Raw genomic sequence first — 19,111 nt, 5'->3', positions numbered from 1 at the left:
TATCATATCATCCATATATAGGCATCATATTTTCTACCCAGCCATGGCCTTTATTCTCATTACTCAATGTTTCTGCAATTATTAGTTTCTACCATTTTAATTGATATCTACCATCTAAAGAAACTGTAATTTCATCTTTGCATTTATTCATACTTTTTGTCAACTTCTGTATTTAGGTCACATTAACTCTTTTAATGTCAGAACTCTCATTCACAATCACATTCTACAATCAAATTCATATCTCCATGACATAGTTTGCCTCCAGTCATGTGAAATAATAAAGCTTTTCATATGGCATCACTTGTTAGGACTGATTCAATTGTATAGTTACTAAATAAGGTTACCCCATATTTTCATAGAGGACTAAGGCAATGTATGTGCCACAGCCATTATCGAAATGAGTCAGATGGTTATCTCAAGAGATATATCTCTAATCATACTTTTGTATTACTGAAGACTGGCAGCCTACCTTTTGTATTTTGGTGCATTTTCTTTTATAATTCACATAGTATGACTTGTACCAAATTATGTTCTCCTTAGCTGGTTGGCAAAGATATTTTAATTAAACATTAGTGTTCTGATTCTAGCTTGAATATGTTCTTCATACTGATCACTGCTGCAGTAGCCTTAGTTTTATGGGTTATATCCAGCCAAGGATATAACAGTCAGCCAGATTCCAACATTTCAGGGCACCTTCCATGTGCCCAGACTGTCAAGCTGCTTGAGCTGAGCTGACTAAAAGACAAGTCTGGGCGCGAAGCCCTTCTGAGCTTTACTGCTGGCAAGGAGGAATGATGGTCAGCTTCTGCTTTCCTTTCCTGGGTAAATATTCCCTTTGGGGAAAAAACTTCCATTTTCTTATATTTACTGATGTTTTATTACTTTCCTGTTCAAGAAAGTTATCTTAAAGCTAGGAGTGTTGTGTTTTAATGGATTGTCTCGAGACTGTAATATACTTTTAAACGGAGCACTCATTTTTACTGTGAATTTTAAAATAGTGTAAACTAACTGATAACATATTTTCTGTGGAGAAATTATGCTTAATTTTCTATTGTGGGCCTGTCATGGTGTTTAAAACTACTTTTTATACTGTTTTTTATTCTCTCAAAAAAGTAACATCTGTTGACTGGTGGTTTTACCAGCATTTGCTGCTTGTCCTCCATTGGAAAGAGGCACCATTTTTGGCTTGATCATAGAACAGATTATCAGTTCCATGACTGGTCCTTCTCCCAGCTTCAAAAGGAAAAAGTTAAGCAGCCTTTGCCGCCACAGCAGGCTAGCAAGTGGTGACTCTGCTGTGCCCATTTTTGTACCTCATGCTACTCATCGTTTACCTAACTCCCTCTGCTGTAGCACATATAGCCACTATGGGCTAGCAGTTAACCACATATTCTGCAGCTGTTGCAGGCCTCTCAATGGCAAGAGAAAACCACTCTTGTTGGTCCTGAGAGAGGGAACACGAAAGGTTTCCTTGTTATGTCAGAATGCTGTACCCATCCCTGGGGAAGCAGTGGCTGCAGTTAGTAACACGGGCGGCCCCATTTTGTCCTGCCAAAAAGAAATAGAAAACCAAACATGTATATACTCCTCCTCAAATTTCTTTGGATTGGAATAGTTTACTGGGACTGGCTCAGGGTTTAATTCAGGCTATTGATCCTTCTTGTCGAATAATTTCTGGTAAAAGAAAGGGGGATGCCTCTCTTCCTGAAGAGATTGAAAATTCTGAATCTGAACAGTAAGATCAGTGGACGGATTCAGGGTTTGGTCCTCAGATTTCTGATTCAGACTGAGAGGAGAGCTCAGTTTCTGAATCTTCTGAGGTGGCTTCTCTTTATCTGAGACTACTGCTAGATTGTACTGGTGTTTTCAGTGAGAGAACACTGAGGTTTCTCAGTCCCTTAGAAAACACTATGAATTGTTACAGAAGAATTTTTCAGAATCTACCCCCATTCCTCTAGTCCTGACTACTTTAGAGGGTGTGTGTCTTACTGCCTTTAATTTTCTTGTTAGTCATCCAGCTGTCCCTAAAAAGACAGATAGGATGTATACAGTTCCTCAGTCTTTTAAATGTTTATACATTATTTGCAAACCTGATCCAATAGCTATGGCCTTGTTTGACTTTACTGCTGCTAAGCACTTAATTCCAATCCTACTCTTTCTAATAAGGGTGGGAAAATGCATTGATAGGTATGGGGGAAAATGTATACTTCTGCAACTTTGATTTTCAGAATTTTAAATTCTCAAGCTCATATGTTAAAGTTTGTTCTGGCATACTGTGAAAGTATGAGGAATGTTTACCTACAGTTTCTTCTTGTGAAGAAAAAAAACTGCTTTAAATAACTTTCTTTTATTGCACACATCACTACTCATTGTTTAAAGAGTGTGTATGATTCTGTTGATACTTCTTCCAGGACTATGACCACTGATATGGTTTTAAGGTGATTGGCTTGGCTGCATTCCCAGAACTTCCCAAATGATGTAAAAAATGAGATTTTAAATTCTCCTTTAGATAGAGATTCAGTGTTTGGCCCTCTACTCCAGAGGTGATAAAAAAGTGTGATGAAATGGGGCGAAATGATCCAGGGAATCACTAAGATTTTCAGCACTCCTTTTCCAAATTGTCCAAGGGATTTTCTTTCTTCGCATTCAATCTTGGCAAAAAATAGAATAGACTGTCTCAACAGAATTCAGGTAAACAGACATTTAAGAAGTGGTAAGGGGGTTCCATAAAGAAGTCTCATACCTTCCAAAAAACAGGGATACTCCAGCAAGTCTGAATTACTGTTCAAGAGACTTTGTGACCCCCCCCCCTCACCCTGGTCTTTTTTCTCTTCTAGAAAGTCTGAATCTCCATTTTCCTCTTTGGCAACAGATTGTGTTAAACAAACGGGTTCTGAAAATCATTCTCCAGGGTTACAGATGGCAATGGAGGGAAATTCCTCCTTTCCAGGGGATCATTCTTCATCCTACTAGTCAGACTGTTTTGTTTTCTTCTGTTCTTCATCACATGCTGTCCCATTGAGTAATATAACCAGTTCCTCCTTCTCAGGTGGGGAAGGGGCTTTATTCAAGAATGTTTTTAGTGCCAAAATATGCTTGGAGACTAGTTTTGGATCTTTTTTCCTAAACCCGTTTGCAATAGTGCCCAAATTCAAAATATCACTTCACAACCTGTTACCTCTTCTTCATCTTTCATGTTTTCTGGTAACATTAGAGTTAAAAGATGCTTATTATCACATCCCTATTCACCCAGACTTCAGGTGTTTCTTAAGGTGTTGTATATCTGGATCAAATTATCAGTTCTCTCCCATACCCTTTGAACTCTCTACTGCACCAAGTAATGTCCACAAAGTGTCTGGCTCCAATTATAGCTCATTGCAGACTACAGGGTAAGTTCATATGGACTTTTTATTATCTTCAATTTATTTCATATTTTGCTTTGGCTAAACATATTGCCCTCCTAAGCTGACAGCTATTTTGTGACTTCCAGTAGTTTTGTTGATGGAAATTTCATAAAAATTGTTCAGTGGCAATTCTTTTTCTTTTTGGTACCGAAAAAAATTAAGATTGAGGGTTAGTAACACTATTGTATGTAAAAGGAAAACAATTGCTTAACTGATAACTGATGGTTTCTTCACTTGAACTATGTCTCTAGATACTAATACTTCACAACCACTTATGTACAGACCAAAGCTGATACTATTTTATATCCACCAGTGCTGAGGAAATAGTTTTACTGTCATTGAGTTGAAGAAGGTCTGACTCAGTGGCCGGGCCAGAGGATCAAATAATAAGAATTTTCTCTACAAAGTTAAAAGTTCTGTTCTCCCTTCTGTAACATATCTGCTTCAGAAGTTATTAGATGTCTTTTTTCTAACACATTACTGTGCATTTTGCTTTAAACCTTTTGTGTTGCAGTACAATACCTTGAACAACACCCAGGTACTGAAGGTGTTTTTTTTTTTTTTTTTTTTTTTTACAGTTTTATGATAAAAAAAAAATTCTCCATGTGACTAGTTAATGAAGTCAAAGACAATGCAAATGGATCAGTATAGCTAACACAACACAAGCATCTCTAGTGAAATTATGTGTGGCATTACAAATGTGTAGCCTATGCATTCTACATCTCATGAAAACTTTTTGGACAGATGCATAGCAGTATTTGAACATTCCTTTTCTCTCTAACAAGTCCAGCATTGCAGTTCTTTTACAGAGCTACTGATCTCTTTACTTAAATGTTTTCTCTAATGATTTAACTAAGCTCACCCTGTTTTTTGATTCATAGGGTAGAGGTAAATTGTGCCTGAAATATCTTTCATTCAGTTTGTGTTATTCAAGATTCACATAACAGAGTTTTGCAAATCTTTTCAGCAGTGTATTTTACTGTTGTCAGAACACATACTACAATGTACACAGTAGTCATCGGTATGCAAGCCTACTGAGCATGCTGAAACTTAAGGCCATCCTGAAGATTACTGTGATAAACCCAACTGTTGACTTAACAGCTTCAGCTAACAATGAAAAGCATAACAACTACTTATGGTTTTGGGTCACTGCCGAATTTGGTAGTCTTCTATATTCTTGTAGGGCTAAGGGATCTTGAAGAAGTTTAGGAGTTTGGGGCATGTTATTATGAGGAAGTCATGAAGGCTGTTGCTTATCATGTCTTCTTCACTCAGGTTGGTGACCTCCATGAGAATTTCAATATAGAAGACATACCATACAGACTGGTGGTGGCAAGAGGGGAACCATAACCAAACCCATCTCCAACTAGAAGTGCAAATCAAACCGTTTTCAGGGGTCAATAAATCTGTCATCCTGGACTCCATGGATTTCCTCCAAAAGATCAAAGACATCTCCCTGAACTAGAACTCCATACTAATCACCATCAACTTTAAAGCATTTTATATGGTACTCCCCACAATTACTTCATTATAGAGGCTTACAACAAGGAATGGGAAACATTACCAGGAGAGACAGAGACCATCAACAGACTCTTGAAAATTCTATTCAAAAACAATTACTTCCAATTTGAAGGACTTTACTTAAGACAAACCACTGAAGTTACAATAGGATCAGCAATGGCCCCCAACCTAGTGAACATAGTACTAGGCATATGGGAGGAAGACTTTATGTATATCTCCCTCTTCTAATTCCATATGGGCTGCTACCTAAGATTTATAGATGACATTTTTATTGTACATAACAAGAGTCCAGAAAACCTGCAGCAAATCATCAACCATATCAACAATTCCACAAATTTTCTCAGATTTATGACAAATTATAGTTATGACTCTGTAAACTTTCTGGATCTGAAAATCAGCAAACATCAGAACACAGTCCAACTCACAAATGATAAATGGTTACTCCTTGAAGGCTGTGTTAGGTTGAGGCGCTAAGTGCAATAAACTTGGATTTGGATTTGTATCCTGTTATTTTTCTCAGCTCACCAATGATCTCTACTGCATCCCACTGGGGTGACTCTGTTATTGCACAATGGCAGCATGCACCTGCACAGGACAAAAAGGAATGTCATCAAATCCTAGGACCTCAAAATTGCGAGGGTGTCCAAAGAATTGGAAGCCTTCACTAAAAACATCATAAACCTGCAGAAGTACTTTCTGGCTAGAGGTTCCAGTGAACAGCTCATCAAACAAATCCTGGACCCCATCATAGACTAGAAAGAAAGAAATAACCCCCACCCAGAGACACTCTTCAAACCACCAACATATGAACCTAACCCGTCAGAACAACAATGACCAGAGAAACTCCAGCATAATCCTCAAGTACTCACTCGACTACACAGAAATAAAAAAGGCAATCCTCAACAATTGGTGCATTATCAGCAAAAACAGAACCCTCAGTTAGTTGCTTCCCCCACTACCCATATTCACCATTAGAAAAAAACAAAAGCATTAGGAATTACATGGAAAGCTGCTACACCACAGAAGATAACTCCTGGTGGAAAAGCAACTACCCATGCAGCCCCCCAGACTGTAAATACTGCAAATTTATGAGCAATAAATCCAACTTCATATGCTCCAACAACAAAAAGAAATTTGAAAGCTCATTTTATGACAACTGCAATACAAATACAATGGGTTATACAACACAATATGATCACTGCTAAGCATTTTATGTCAAGAAGCCTATCAACAAACTGAAGACCAAGATAGCCCACCACTACATAGACATCCAACAAGGGAGAATTACCAACTCATTGGCCAAACACACAAAAGAATATGGAGGACATGGAATCTTTAAATTCCATATCATGGATGGAATTGACCAAAGACATCTGGATGGCAACAAAAATGACAAATTAGAAAAGAAGGAACTGGAATGGCAGATAAAACTATTAGCCAGAAAGCCCCACCAATAAACATCACATTTTCAATCAACTGCATTCTTAATCTAAGGAAACTTAATCACCACATGTTTTATTAAAGAAACCATCATATATGGATCCCCAAAAACAATGAACAAACAATGAGACTCCCTTTCGAATGTGTAAGTTTATTTACTTATTGTTTTTTTAACTTTTAAAAATATGCCTGACTATATTTTAAAAGTTGTAATAATATTTTCTGTTGATAAGGGTTTGTTAATTACTAAAAGGTACTGTATTTAGAAGATGTAATACTATTTTCTATTGTCTGTTGTAAGGGTTTGGAATTCACTGAGAAGTACTGTAACAAAAAAAATAGTTTATCAGCAAAACTAAAAAAAAAACAACTTAAAAACCCTGAATTATAAGCATCAACTAATCATACACAGAAAATTACAGTTAATTATTTTAAGGCAGATCTGAGAAAGACTTATAAAAGAGCCACAGGATATGTTTAACAGTAAAGCATTCATGATTTAGCATTTTTAAAAGTTTTACTAGTAAAAAAGTCATAATAAAATATAAATTATAATAAAATGTAATCTTGATCATATGTAGCTCCCACTGTATTTCATTGTAGAAGTAATAGACTGTAATTTTTCAGTAATATAAAAGACAATTTTGAAAGTGAAAGAGGAGACTGGAACACTAGTTGAAGGAGGGAAGACTGAAACAGTTAGCTGAAGGGAAAAAGGCCTTGTAGCATGACTGGATTTTCTTTTCTAGTGCTTTGGGGACAGGGAAGTGAAGTAGCAGATTGCGTCTGTCTTTTACTGAAATCCTGGATGATGGTATTTTGTGGAATCAGGAGTGAAGTCTGAAACCAGTAGTTTCACATCTACATAGGATTCAGCAAGAAAGGAATTTCCTTTGGGCCTAGTACAGAGAAGCCATAGATGATTACCAGAGTTCTGGCAGGTGATTTTTCTACTTTTCTCATCAGAGGAACCATGGTGCCTGGTCACTAGGATATTCTGGACGGAGTGGTGAGAGGCTTTGGCCATCATCTTTATATTTTTATAAGATTGTGGATTCCCCTCCCCCCAAATGCTTTGTGGATTACAAATAACTGGGATCCATATGAACTACAACTTGGGCCCCATCATGCCGGCAGCAAGACTGTAAGTAGTCACTGGCCAGGGAACAGGGTATAATAGAGTGTTTCATAGTTGGTCTTTTTAGAAATGATTAAGGGGGTTGAGGGTGTTAGTACTGCTCAATGACATTGCATTTTCTCACATTTGTATTGTTGCATTATAAATCTTCATTGTTCAATGACATTGCATTTTGCTCATGTTAGTACTGTTGCCTTCAAGAATTTTGCTGCTCAATGACATTGCATTTTCTCATATCTGTATTGCTGTATTATAACTCTTTTATTGCTTAATGATATTGCATTTTCCCCGTGTTTGTACTGCTGCATTACAAAGCTTTACTGCTCATTGATATTGCCTTCTTTGTGCATTTTGGAATGTCAAGACCTATTTCTGTTGTGTTCTGAGGAAGAGGGTGAATGTATGGTTTCATTGCATGCATATCTCACCTTGCCTTATTGCTAACTGGTTTACTGTTGAAATAATTTGCTTGTGGATATGCTATTGCCTTTTACACTAGATGTGTCACCTAGAAAAAAATCTGTCATTCTTGCCACCTTGTTGTGTTGGGTCTTATAGGGGTGTCACCAGAGTCATGTAGGAAGGAACCCATATCTACTTCAGCTACACCTGCGGGTGTGCTACACATAGAAGAATGATTATTTCAGGCACAAATCAGACTAATTGTGGAAACATGTAAACTCTCTTGTGTTCACATTTGGGCTGTAAATGGTTAAATGAATAACTGTGATAGGGACTCGGAGAAGACCCACCCAAATTCCACCTCCCATGAATGCCCACCTCCAGCCCACTGGAGGATACTCCTCAAGAGATGGATCTGGCTGGTAATACACTCCTTTCCCATCAAATATAAACCTAACAACCACATGACTGTAACATTAACACAAAGCTATGTTCATCTGTTTGTAATGAAAACAATATCACTAAAATAAAAGGGATTTTATTTAAATTAATTACATCTGAGATTTACTCTTCCTTAGATGCATTCTTCAAAATGAACTTTACCAGAAGGTGATAACCATACTTTGGATTTTAAAGGTTTACAGATTAGAGCAGGCCAGAATCCAGATAACCAACCCTAGAGGCTGAGCACATCTTCATGGTTAACTGCCATCTATTAACTGGCATGTATATCCTAAGTATATTACTGAATGCCACAACGCAGAAGGGCTAATTTGTATATGCACCAGTGGTGGTGAGATGAGGGCAGCACCACATTTCTGCAGTTTTTAGAGGACAAATCTGACTATATGTGCCATCTGGGCTCTCTGGTTGTTGGGTTTGGTTGGTGGGGCCACCTTCCCTAGTGGTTGGCATACCCTAGTTTGCTGCTATGGTAGAATACTATGGAGTAGTGGCATGAGTTGTTCTAGCAATCACATTTTTTTTATCAAAAAACTTCAGTTAGAACAGCACTTGTTGCTGACCTGAGAACATTCTGCTGTAGTGAAGCCTTCTACAAAATAGTTAATCTGATCTGAACAATGTCAGAAAATGTACTTTATACATAGAGCCTGTTTAGACAATGCACTTCAAAAAAATTATAAACTATGTATAATCAGCCAGTGCTCTTTCCTATTTTTCAGGTAAGAGTCCCCCCAACACACACACACACACACACACACACACACACACACACACACACACACACACACACACACACACACACACACACACTGCCTACCGTACCCAATCCCAATTAATTTCATTTTGTTCACCTACAATGACTTGGTGGTCAGACTACTAGTTCAGGTTAAGCTTTCTTTTTGTCTTCCACTTGTGCATTCACTCTCCTATTATCTAGCCTATCCTGTCTCTTACTTTTTTTTTTAAAAAAAATGGATTTCATATCTTATGTCCTTCTCTTATTCCCGATTTCTAGATTTCTCTGCATATCATTATTTCCTCTGTAGTGAAGTCATTTATTATTTCTCATTTACTGATACAAATCACTGGTTGTTAGATTTTCATTTTCTTTCCTCCTGGCAATAGCTATGCAGAAGACATCTATGATTTATTATGCATCCTAATTTATTTCCTTATCGCTTACCTAGGCGAACATACTATGCAAAAGAGCTTATTTTTCTTCTTTCAGAGAAGACTCAGGAGTACTGACTGGTTCAAAAAAATCACTCAGTGTCACAAAGCTTGTAGGTGAGACTGAGGGAATTAAACCTAGGCTGAAACAATGAGGTTTGTTAATAATCCAGTCTTAATCCCCAGAGCTAAAATACCATTGCATCTGATTGCTTTTCTGCTGTGGTTATGCACAGATCATTCCCAGCATCCTCTGATAACATTTCTATCTTCAAGTAGCAATTCAGAAATCACCATCTGCCCATGCTAAACAGCTCATTTTGTTTTGTGGAAAAATGTATTAATTACCCTACAAAATGCATTTGTCACTGCTAAGTTTTTAAATGCATATTGTTGACAGCAGGAAGATATCTAAATCAGGTATGAGAAAGTACACCAGGCTGGGAAACTTGCTGTTAAAAATAAATGCAAATAACAAAGTAAGAAGGAAGCTTGTCACATAGCATTTGCACTACTCAGATATGGAGTAAGCAAACACTCCAAGTTGAATAATGCACACCTCTTTCTGTTTCAAAGAAATCACTACATTTTGCAAGCAGTAAGTAAAGCAGACATGGTATTATTTCATTCAGATCCATATTTTTTAAAGTGCATTGTTACACTTCCCATACACCTGAATTTTACAGATGATTTCTTATCTAGATATACTCCTGATGTTAACACAGTAAGTGGTTTGTTCTTATCTGTATATACTCCTGATGTTAACGCAGTAAGTGGTTTGTTCTTAACTGGATATACTCCTGATGTTAACGCAGTAAGTGGTTTGAAAACAACAACAAAAAAAAAAGATTGTGACTTTTTTTTGATGTTTTACTTTTACTGTTGACTCAGTTTTCCCTTATGAACATATCCACAAAATGATGCCATGTTAGGCACTGGCAGTAACTTACATACACATGAAATGCATTCTGGGTAATCAAAAACACCATACTTCTTTAGAAGAACAGCTACTTATTTACATTATGGTTTTATGAACAGAGCATCAAATGTGTTAAATTTTCAAGGATGGGCATTCCACCTGTGAGAAATTGCTGACAAATTGTATATAAGTATGTAAGATTCCCATATTACTGTAATTAGCATGGAAAATGGTAGCTTATACGCTAATCTAGGAAGTGAGGGATTGTGGGTTCAGTCTTTCATGATGTACTGTCAGGTATTTTCAGTTTCAACATTTCAAGGGATGGTGCTTATGAATTAAATTAATTGGGAAAATAGTGCACTATTTACCCTAAACACTGTAACATTTGATATGTTTTATGGCAAGGAGACTGCTCCCATCACTAATTGTTTGTTTATTTACATTTGCTAAGGAAATTGTGGCAATACACTTTAAGTTAAAACAGGAATTTTTCTATAAAGAATAAATAAAATCAGAATGGGAATTTGTGTTGATGGTATATTTCTTTCCAGCACGTGAAATCACATTGATCCTTGGAGAACAACTCACCTCACCTGAATCTGTGGGCTATGACAAAACTCCAAAAGTAGTTTTATTTCTGTTCTACAGAAAGTCAAGGCAAGGATGAAGGACACAGATGGCTGCTTCAGAGAGATATCTTTAAATGTATGGTCTAAAATTAGAAATGGTGAACTGAACTAGGAATTTTATGTATCAGCTCTGAATAAGCACTTCTAGAAAACTACAGAGGTCATTGGCCTATTTTTTTTTAACACTAGCTGCTTGCTGTTTAGGATAACACTATCAATGTCTACAAACAAATTTATAATATACAGAGAGAGAGAGAAGGATAGAAAAGGAGAGAAAAGGAGATGTACTGCATGTTCTCACAGCATGAAATCTTGTCTGCATGAACCTCAATAAACACTGACCTTGATTTTTTAGACACATCCATGTTAGGCATTGCAGCCTCAAAGTTAGAAACATTTCAATGGGTAATGAGGCAAACCCCACACTGGACACAGGGTCTTGTTCATCTGTAAAACATAACTACAGAAAGACAAGTATGAGTATTTTTTTTTTATTTTAAATCTTCCACTTGGACATGCACTGTATGATAATACGTACAAGCATATTCACATGCAGACAAACACACACACACACACACATTATATGTATATATGTATATATGTATGTAGTGCATGGAGCACTGTGATTACACTACAATGTCAGGGAAAAAGACAAACTAGGTAAGCACTTCTGTAGCACAAGACCTAGTCTTAACAACTGTTAAGCAACCCCCTAAGTGCCGTTAAGATCAGGTCTTGCTCTAGGCATGAAGACCTGCCAGTGGTGGCCAGCAAACAGTGTCAAAATGTAAATCAGCTTCATTTCTGTCTTCGGTCAATGCTAGTAATCTGTCCCTGACTTTATCTTTTTCAATGAAATAAAATGTGTGTGCTGTCTGACAGAGCTTGCCCGAGTGCTTTACTACCTTTAAAGCTTGCAAAACACTTTTGAGTTTTTTTGTTTGTTTTCTTTTCTTCTGTAACTACTAGTACATGGAGCAGATAAATCTCCATTCATTATAAAGAATGAAGTCTCCAGTCATAACCATGTTATTATGTTCTCAACATGGATGGCAAAATTCACCTCAAGAGCAAATTTCTTGACATCCATGACTCAAACACATAATATTACTACAATTAGAAACCTCCTCATAATCCTCTGTATGGTTTACATACAGCTGGGCAAAGTTCATTTCCTCAACCAAAAAAAGCCAGTATGTGTGTGATCAGAAATCAGCTGATCGCACATACCAGCTTTTTCAATACCTAAGATATCACATCAGAGTGGAGGAAGTTTGCCCTTTTCCCACTATACTGCAATCTCAGAGTTGGTATACATTTAACAATGGGTGTGAGGGGTGCAGGGGACTTGCCCTCCTGCAAAAAAAAAAAAGGTTTGCCTTTGTTTTTTTGTTTTGATGTATGTATAAATCCAAAAAAACATGTTGAGCCAGCAAACTGTGACCTGGAAAAAACTTTTATTAAATATAAGAGCATAAAACAAGTAACCAGACTGGTTTCAGCTGGTAAAAGATACAGCCTTCATCAGTGTAAACCAGAGAAATCAAGTGCTACTGTTTAAATACATTCAAGTTAAACTCCATTGGTTCATTTTCAAAATTGCTCATTGAGGCCAGGTGGGAATAATCCACATAACTTCACAATCCATTTCTTTTCCTTACAATCTAAAATGGAGTGCCAACCTGTTTTATTTAGTTTGTTACCCTTTACAACATCAATAATCATGAAAGTAAATTTTGCCGTTTTATTACCAAACAATGCTTATACAGAGCATTGTTGACTTTTTTATTTTTTATATTGCTTACATGTTCAGAGATCCTCAGCCTGAAAGGACGAGATGTTTGCCCAATATAAAAAGAGCCGCAGGTGCATGTTGCCAAATAGACTAACCAATCACTGCTACAGTTGGCAAACCATGGCACAATTTTTACTTGTGAATTGCTTAAACTTGGTTACCTTATCACAATTGATGCAGTGACCACATGGGAAACAACCAGTCAAAGATTCTCCAGTCAAAGTAGTTTGTAGTGAATGAGAATAACTGATGTCATGAGTGTGTTTATAATGATTAAAGCAAGATGCCAAGTTCTTGCCTTTGCGAAATGAAAACAGGCATCTGTCTGGTATTATGTTGGCTAGCTCTTGATCACATTATAATATGTTCCAGTGTCTGTGTATGCTGTTAATTAATAAATCAGAATTTCTAGCATAAGTGGTTACAAACCTGATGGGTTGGAGTTCTTCCCTGTTGCGTGGTTTATAAGTTAACAAATCCTCCCTTTTGAGTGTGTTGGCCCAATTGCTGGCTTGCAGAACATGTCCCATATGATATCCCCTGGATCTGAATCTATTAGTTAGGTCCTGTCTGTGTTCTTGAAAAGAGGATTCATGAGAGCAAATCCACCTCATTCTTATGAATTGAGATTTGGGGATATTTCTGGCGATGTGAGAAGGATGAAAACTGGATGCATGGAGGACAGTATTGTATTCGGGGTACTTCCTAAAAACCTGGGTACTTAAGGTGTGATCAGGTATTTTGTTGTCCAAAACATCAAGAAAGGTGATGGTGCTTACATGATAGTTTGCTGTAAATTGTAGACCCCATTTGTTGTCATTGAGATAGGATATAAATTCAACTAGATACTCCACATCTCCCCTCCATACCATCCAGCAGTCATCCAAGTAACATCTCCAAATATCGACTTCATCCAGGTAAATATTATGGCTGTTATCATAAATTATTTGATCTTCAATGAAAGCCATAAATAGGTCAGCATAAATGGGGGCAAAGGATGCTCCCATCGCTGTATCCTTGGTTTGCCAGTAACAAGTATCCTGATAAAAGAAGATGTTATTGGTAAGGACATGTTCTGCAAGACCTACCAGGAAGGTATTGAAATCAGGCTGATATAAACCAGCCACTTGTAACCAATAAGCAAGAGCTTCCAAACCAACCTGATGAGGAATGTTGGTATATAGAACACTGACATCAAGTGTGCACATTAGCCATCCTGGTTCCAACTGTGTCTCGGAAATGATTTGTAGAAATTCGGTAGTATCCTGTAAGCGGGAACGTACCCGGGATAACAGAGACTTCAGATATCTGGTGAGGAATATAGATAGGGGTTCCATAATATATCCCCTCCCTGACACAATGGGTCTACCTGGTGGATTGACTGGATCCTTATGTATCATGGATAGAAAATAGATGTATTGGTCAGCAGAATCCTGAATCATTAGCTGCTGCATCACATTTTCTGTGATGATACCTTCGTCCCTAGCAATTGTTAAAAAGTCATCAATCCATTTCTTGAATCTGAAAGTGGGGATAATTGGCATTTCTGAATAATAACGTCTGTCCGAAAGTTGCCTCTTGGCCTCCTTATCATAATCGGACCAATTCATGACTACTACCACCCCACCTTTGTCAGCAGAAATGAAGACTATGCCTCTATTGTTCTGTAATTCAATGATTGCTTGCTTCTCAGCCAATGACAAGTTATTAGGTTTGAAGCGAGTGTCAGAGCTAGAATAATGCAGATCTTTGAGAATACTGCTCTGAAACTGGTGTACAATGGGATGCATGGGAGGAAGGTATCGTGATTTATGATATAAAAATCTATCATGATTATAGTTACCATCCGAGTCACCAAACTGCAACTTAAGGTTTAGAATTCTGCAAAAAGACATTACATCTTGTGCCAGGACATCCTCAGATACCACAAAACCAGGAATAAAAGTAAGACCTTTATTAAGAATGGACAGATGAATAGGTGACAAAACAAAGTCTGATAAGTTTAAAACATTTACATTTGCATTCTTGTTTATTTCTGCATTGCTAATTTCAACAGACTTTGAATGCTGTTGATTTTTCCTGTGGTTCCTCCCCCCCTTGTTTGCATCTTGTCCTAAAGGGACAAATCCCTGCATCCTTTTGGGGGTCGGAGAATCTGATGCTAATTGTAAATCGCTGTCTGTGCAGGATGAATGTATGTATATACACATGCACATATATACATAAAATATGAAATCCAAGTCATCGAACAATGAGATTGACAAGGTTGTCAAGAGCAATGTCACATGGTCTGAATTATTACACGTTTCTGTTACAGATAAACACTACTATCGAGTATATACTTACTGATAACAGTATGTACATGTTGTGCTGCACTAGTCTGGGAAGTGCTGATTTGCTGCTGGTGTTTACTCTAAAGGTAAGTATATGGCTGTAGATCACTGCTGCTAGTCTATGAAGCAGATATATGAAAAGTGTTTAGTTGCAGCTGATGTTTAAATTACAAGTGAGAACATGGCTGTAGATCACCACTGGAGTGATGTTTTTGTTTCTGAGTCATTACTGCTGGTGCATTCTCTAATAATGTACTTACCCTGATTCGGTGAATGAGGGCTTTTATGTTTTCTCCATGGGCATGTGATCATAGAATTAGTATTCAATAGCAAGGTGATTGTGGGACCATGGTGTTAAACAATAGGAGGTAATTAAGGTAGGTAAATGAAGTGTGTGCTTCTAGCAGAATCAAGGTTGTTGGGAGTATTGGACTAGATATTTGTACAGTATGATAAGATGATAGTTGATATCTTTTTTTCTCAATGAATGCAGATTTCAATGGGATATTTTTAAACAGTCGTGGTTCGAGGAAAGAAACAGTCACTTTAGTGTGCGTGCGAGTGTTTATGTATATAGCTTTAAGAAATGTGGATATCTACCATTGTCATTGCTTTGAAAGCATAACATGTTGTCTATATTCATTATAATTGTACATTTTGAAATATGTGTTGATGAGGTTGGCTGATTTAAACTATTCTGAATCTCTAAATGTTTCATTGGTGTCAGAAGTAATTGAAAGTAAGTTGTAATTGAAAATAAGTTGTTTCATATTTTGTATGACAAATGGTTCAGTTGCAGCTGCCCAGCAACAACATTTCTCGGCAGTTTGTCTGAGAACTGGAAATTTTGGGTCTAAAATGTCATTTATTTCTGACTCTAAACAGAATCCATGAAAAAGCATGCAGTCTGCAACATTACTGCATGCCATAGGGAAAGAAACCTTTACAAGTGTATAATTGAGGGGAGCTGTTAACATAAAATCCAGGGAGGACTGCATGCAAGAACAAAATGTTTGGTGCTGATTTGAATGGGGTCATGGCCACACTGCAGAGGAGGTTTATTAGTAGTTGTGGTTACAGTTTACCACAAAAGACTTGATGCTGCCTACAATGTTGTGTGACAAGCTTCCTTCTTACTCCGTTACACTAAACAGTGATTAAAGGAATGCTGTGTTGTTCTAATATTTCATGTTATAAAAGTTATTAATTTTGCAGAGTCTTTTGCAATATTCAAACTATACTGTCATATTCAGTGGAGATACACAAGAGTCCAAAGCCAAAGTTCAACAGCTGAAAAAGGAACTTTTTTTGCAAAACACTTCCCAGCTGTCTATTTCCATACCTGACTGGTGAGTAACAACAATAGGGGTGTGCTTTGAGACACCTTGTATCTGTGTTACTCATTTAAGCTTACAAAAATAGAAACACATACCTCATTAATGAACATAAAGGGGCAAACATTTAAAGTGCATTAAACTGCTTTGTAAAATATCTATATTAAACACATCTTTACAAAGAGTAAGCTTAAATGGAGTCTGCATTGTGTGGCATTTCACAGTAGTGTAGTGCTATAGTATCTGTTTACAAATATTAATAATAAATATTAATATATTTATAATATATTAATATATACATTATTTATTAATTAATTAATTTATTTATTTGACATTTCTTAACTGGGTTAGTCCGACTGGGTGGAGACCCCTTTTCAGCGGAGACCTGAGGACAAAAACTCCACAAAACAGTTATATAAACAGTTACATAAAATTCAAATGGATACAGTAAAACAAAATTATAACAGTAACAAAGTATACAAAGAAGAAAATTCTCAAGCATAAATCTAAAAACTGTATAATATTATACACAATTTTTTTTTTTGTTATATTTGTTATACAGGAATGGTATGAATGAACATGATTCAGAAAAGAGAGAGAAATGCTAACAGTATGAAATATGAAGATAGAGAAAAGGCTGAAGTGTGGGGGGTAGGTAGAGAAATAGTCTAAGTTAAGAGGAGTATATACATTCATAGTAGGTAGAATTTAAATTAAAGACTTTAGTAGATAGGAATTAAGTGAGTGACTGTTGAGAGGAAGATTGACAGGTAGAGATAATAGTGGGTAGGAAGAGATATATAAGGTAGGATTGGAAGATAGGAATTTTTGATTATGTTGGATCATTACAAAGGTATAGCCATTCCATCTGGTAGGTAGCTTTTAAAGCAGTTTTGAAGGAGTTAGAATTAGTGATAGATCTTATGTGAAGTGAAAGTTTGTTCCAGGCTTTTGCAGTGAAGTAGCTCTAGAGTAGTTTACCATCATTTTTTTGGGCATATAAACTTGTAGTAGGTTTTGTTGAGAGCTACGAAGAGCTCGGTTGGGCGTGTACTGCTGAATGAGTGTATAGGGAAAGGGGCTAAAAAGAAGGATTGTGTAAGACTGAATGGGCTATGAGGAGCTGGGATAATAATAAATATTAACTATAAACAAAAATATACAGTCAAAGGCTTCCCTTGATATCTCCATGCTCCAACCACCACAAGCTAGAACTTTTACTGTAGAAAATATTCTCATCCTAAAGAATAAATCGCATCTATCTCTCATGGATATATACGCCATCTTCAGCACATATCTTTAAATTATAGTGAACTGCTACTCTCAGTTAATACTGCGATATAGAGAAATATTGCCAGCCCGTCTAGCTGGAATTTTGTAAATAATTCTATGTCATTTGTGAATATTGATATGATTTATTCAGAACTGTATGCTAGGTACTGAGCTAAAATGTAACCACAGCATGCCCTGCTGACTTAGAACAGAAATGCATATAAACTATATACCTGTTCAAATGTATGTTTTAACAGTAGAAACTATTACATAAAAGGGTTAACTTGCAAAACTTCAAGAAAATAAGTTGAAATTGAAGTGCTTTACAGTTGTGCTATAAATGTTCTCTCTCAGTTTCAGTGTAGCAGACACAATGTCTAGAGCTAGAAGTTTTTATATTGTCTTGAAAGAGAAGTAATTACTAGGTTTAAAATGTAAAATTGTTTTATTGTTTTTACGACTTCCAAGATCTGCAAACATCTGAGAGATATGTATTTTTCACACAGAGGTGTTAAATTCGGTTAGTTTCTGTTTTAGCAGGGGAACTGAAGTCAAGTGACAAAAAGTGATGTCGTCCAAGCTAACCTAGCAGTAATACTTGACATTAATTTAAGAACTCTCTCAGAGAGAGTCTGTGAATTTTGTATTTTGTCTTTGACCTGGAAACATCCACTCATCTGCACTTGCCTTGCTGTAAGTAAGATTTAGGGCATAGTATCTCTTTTAAATATAGATAGGAATATATTAAAGTTTAGTTTAGATGTTTTCTGTGTTTATGTGAGACTGTTCTGCAATGTTGTTTTAAAATATTTTCTGTGATTTTGAATTCTAAATGTACTGTGTTGATTTACTGAGTATTGTCTTGTTATTTTATTATTTACTATTAAATATATTTAAATCTATCTTTATGGCTGATATTTGTATGACATATTTAAGTTCTTAGGCTACTTGCATATGTATTTGATAACACTGTACAGGCCACTCCTAAATAGCCTTGCAAGTCTTGGTCAGACTACCATTTGGATTATTAGTAACATTACACAGTAGGATTGGACACCCTATGTGTGTGTGTGTGTGTGTGTGTGTGTGTGTGTGTGTGTGTGTGTGTGTGTTTGAATATAAATCAAATCTCAAAGATCCCAACTGTCATCACCAAGAAATAGACAAACCCTAAGTTGTTCCATCACGTCACATACTGCAAACTAACCTGGTTGCAGTAATAATCATAACACATTCATATTGTCTTGGTAATCACATTATTGTTAGCCATATACCTAACAGTAATG

Source organism: Protopterus annectens, chromosome 1.part0 (assembly GCF_019279795.1).
Source record: "Protopterus annectens isolate FY-2018-M chromosome 1.part0, PAN1.0, whole genome shotgun sequence".
NCBI classification, from domain to species: Eukaryota; Metazoa; Chordata; order Ceratodontiformes; family Protopteridae; genus Protopterus; species Protopterus annectens.
Note: the sequence above shows the minus strand (reverse complement) of the source record.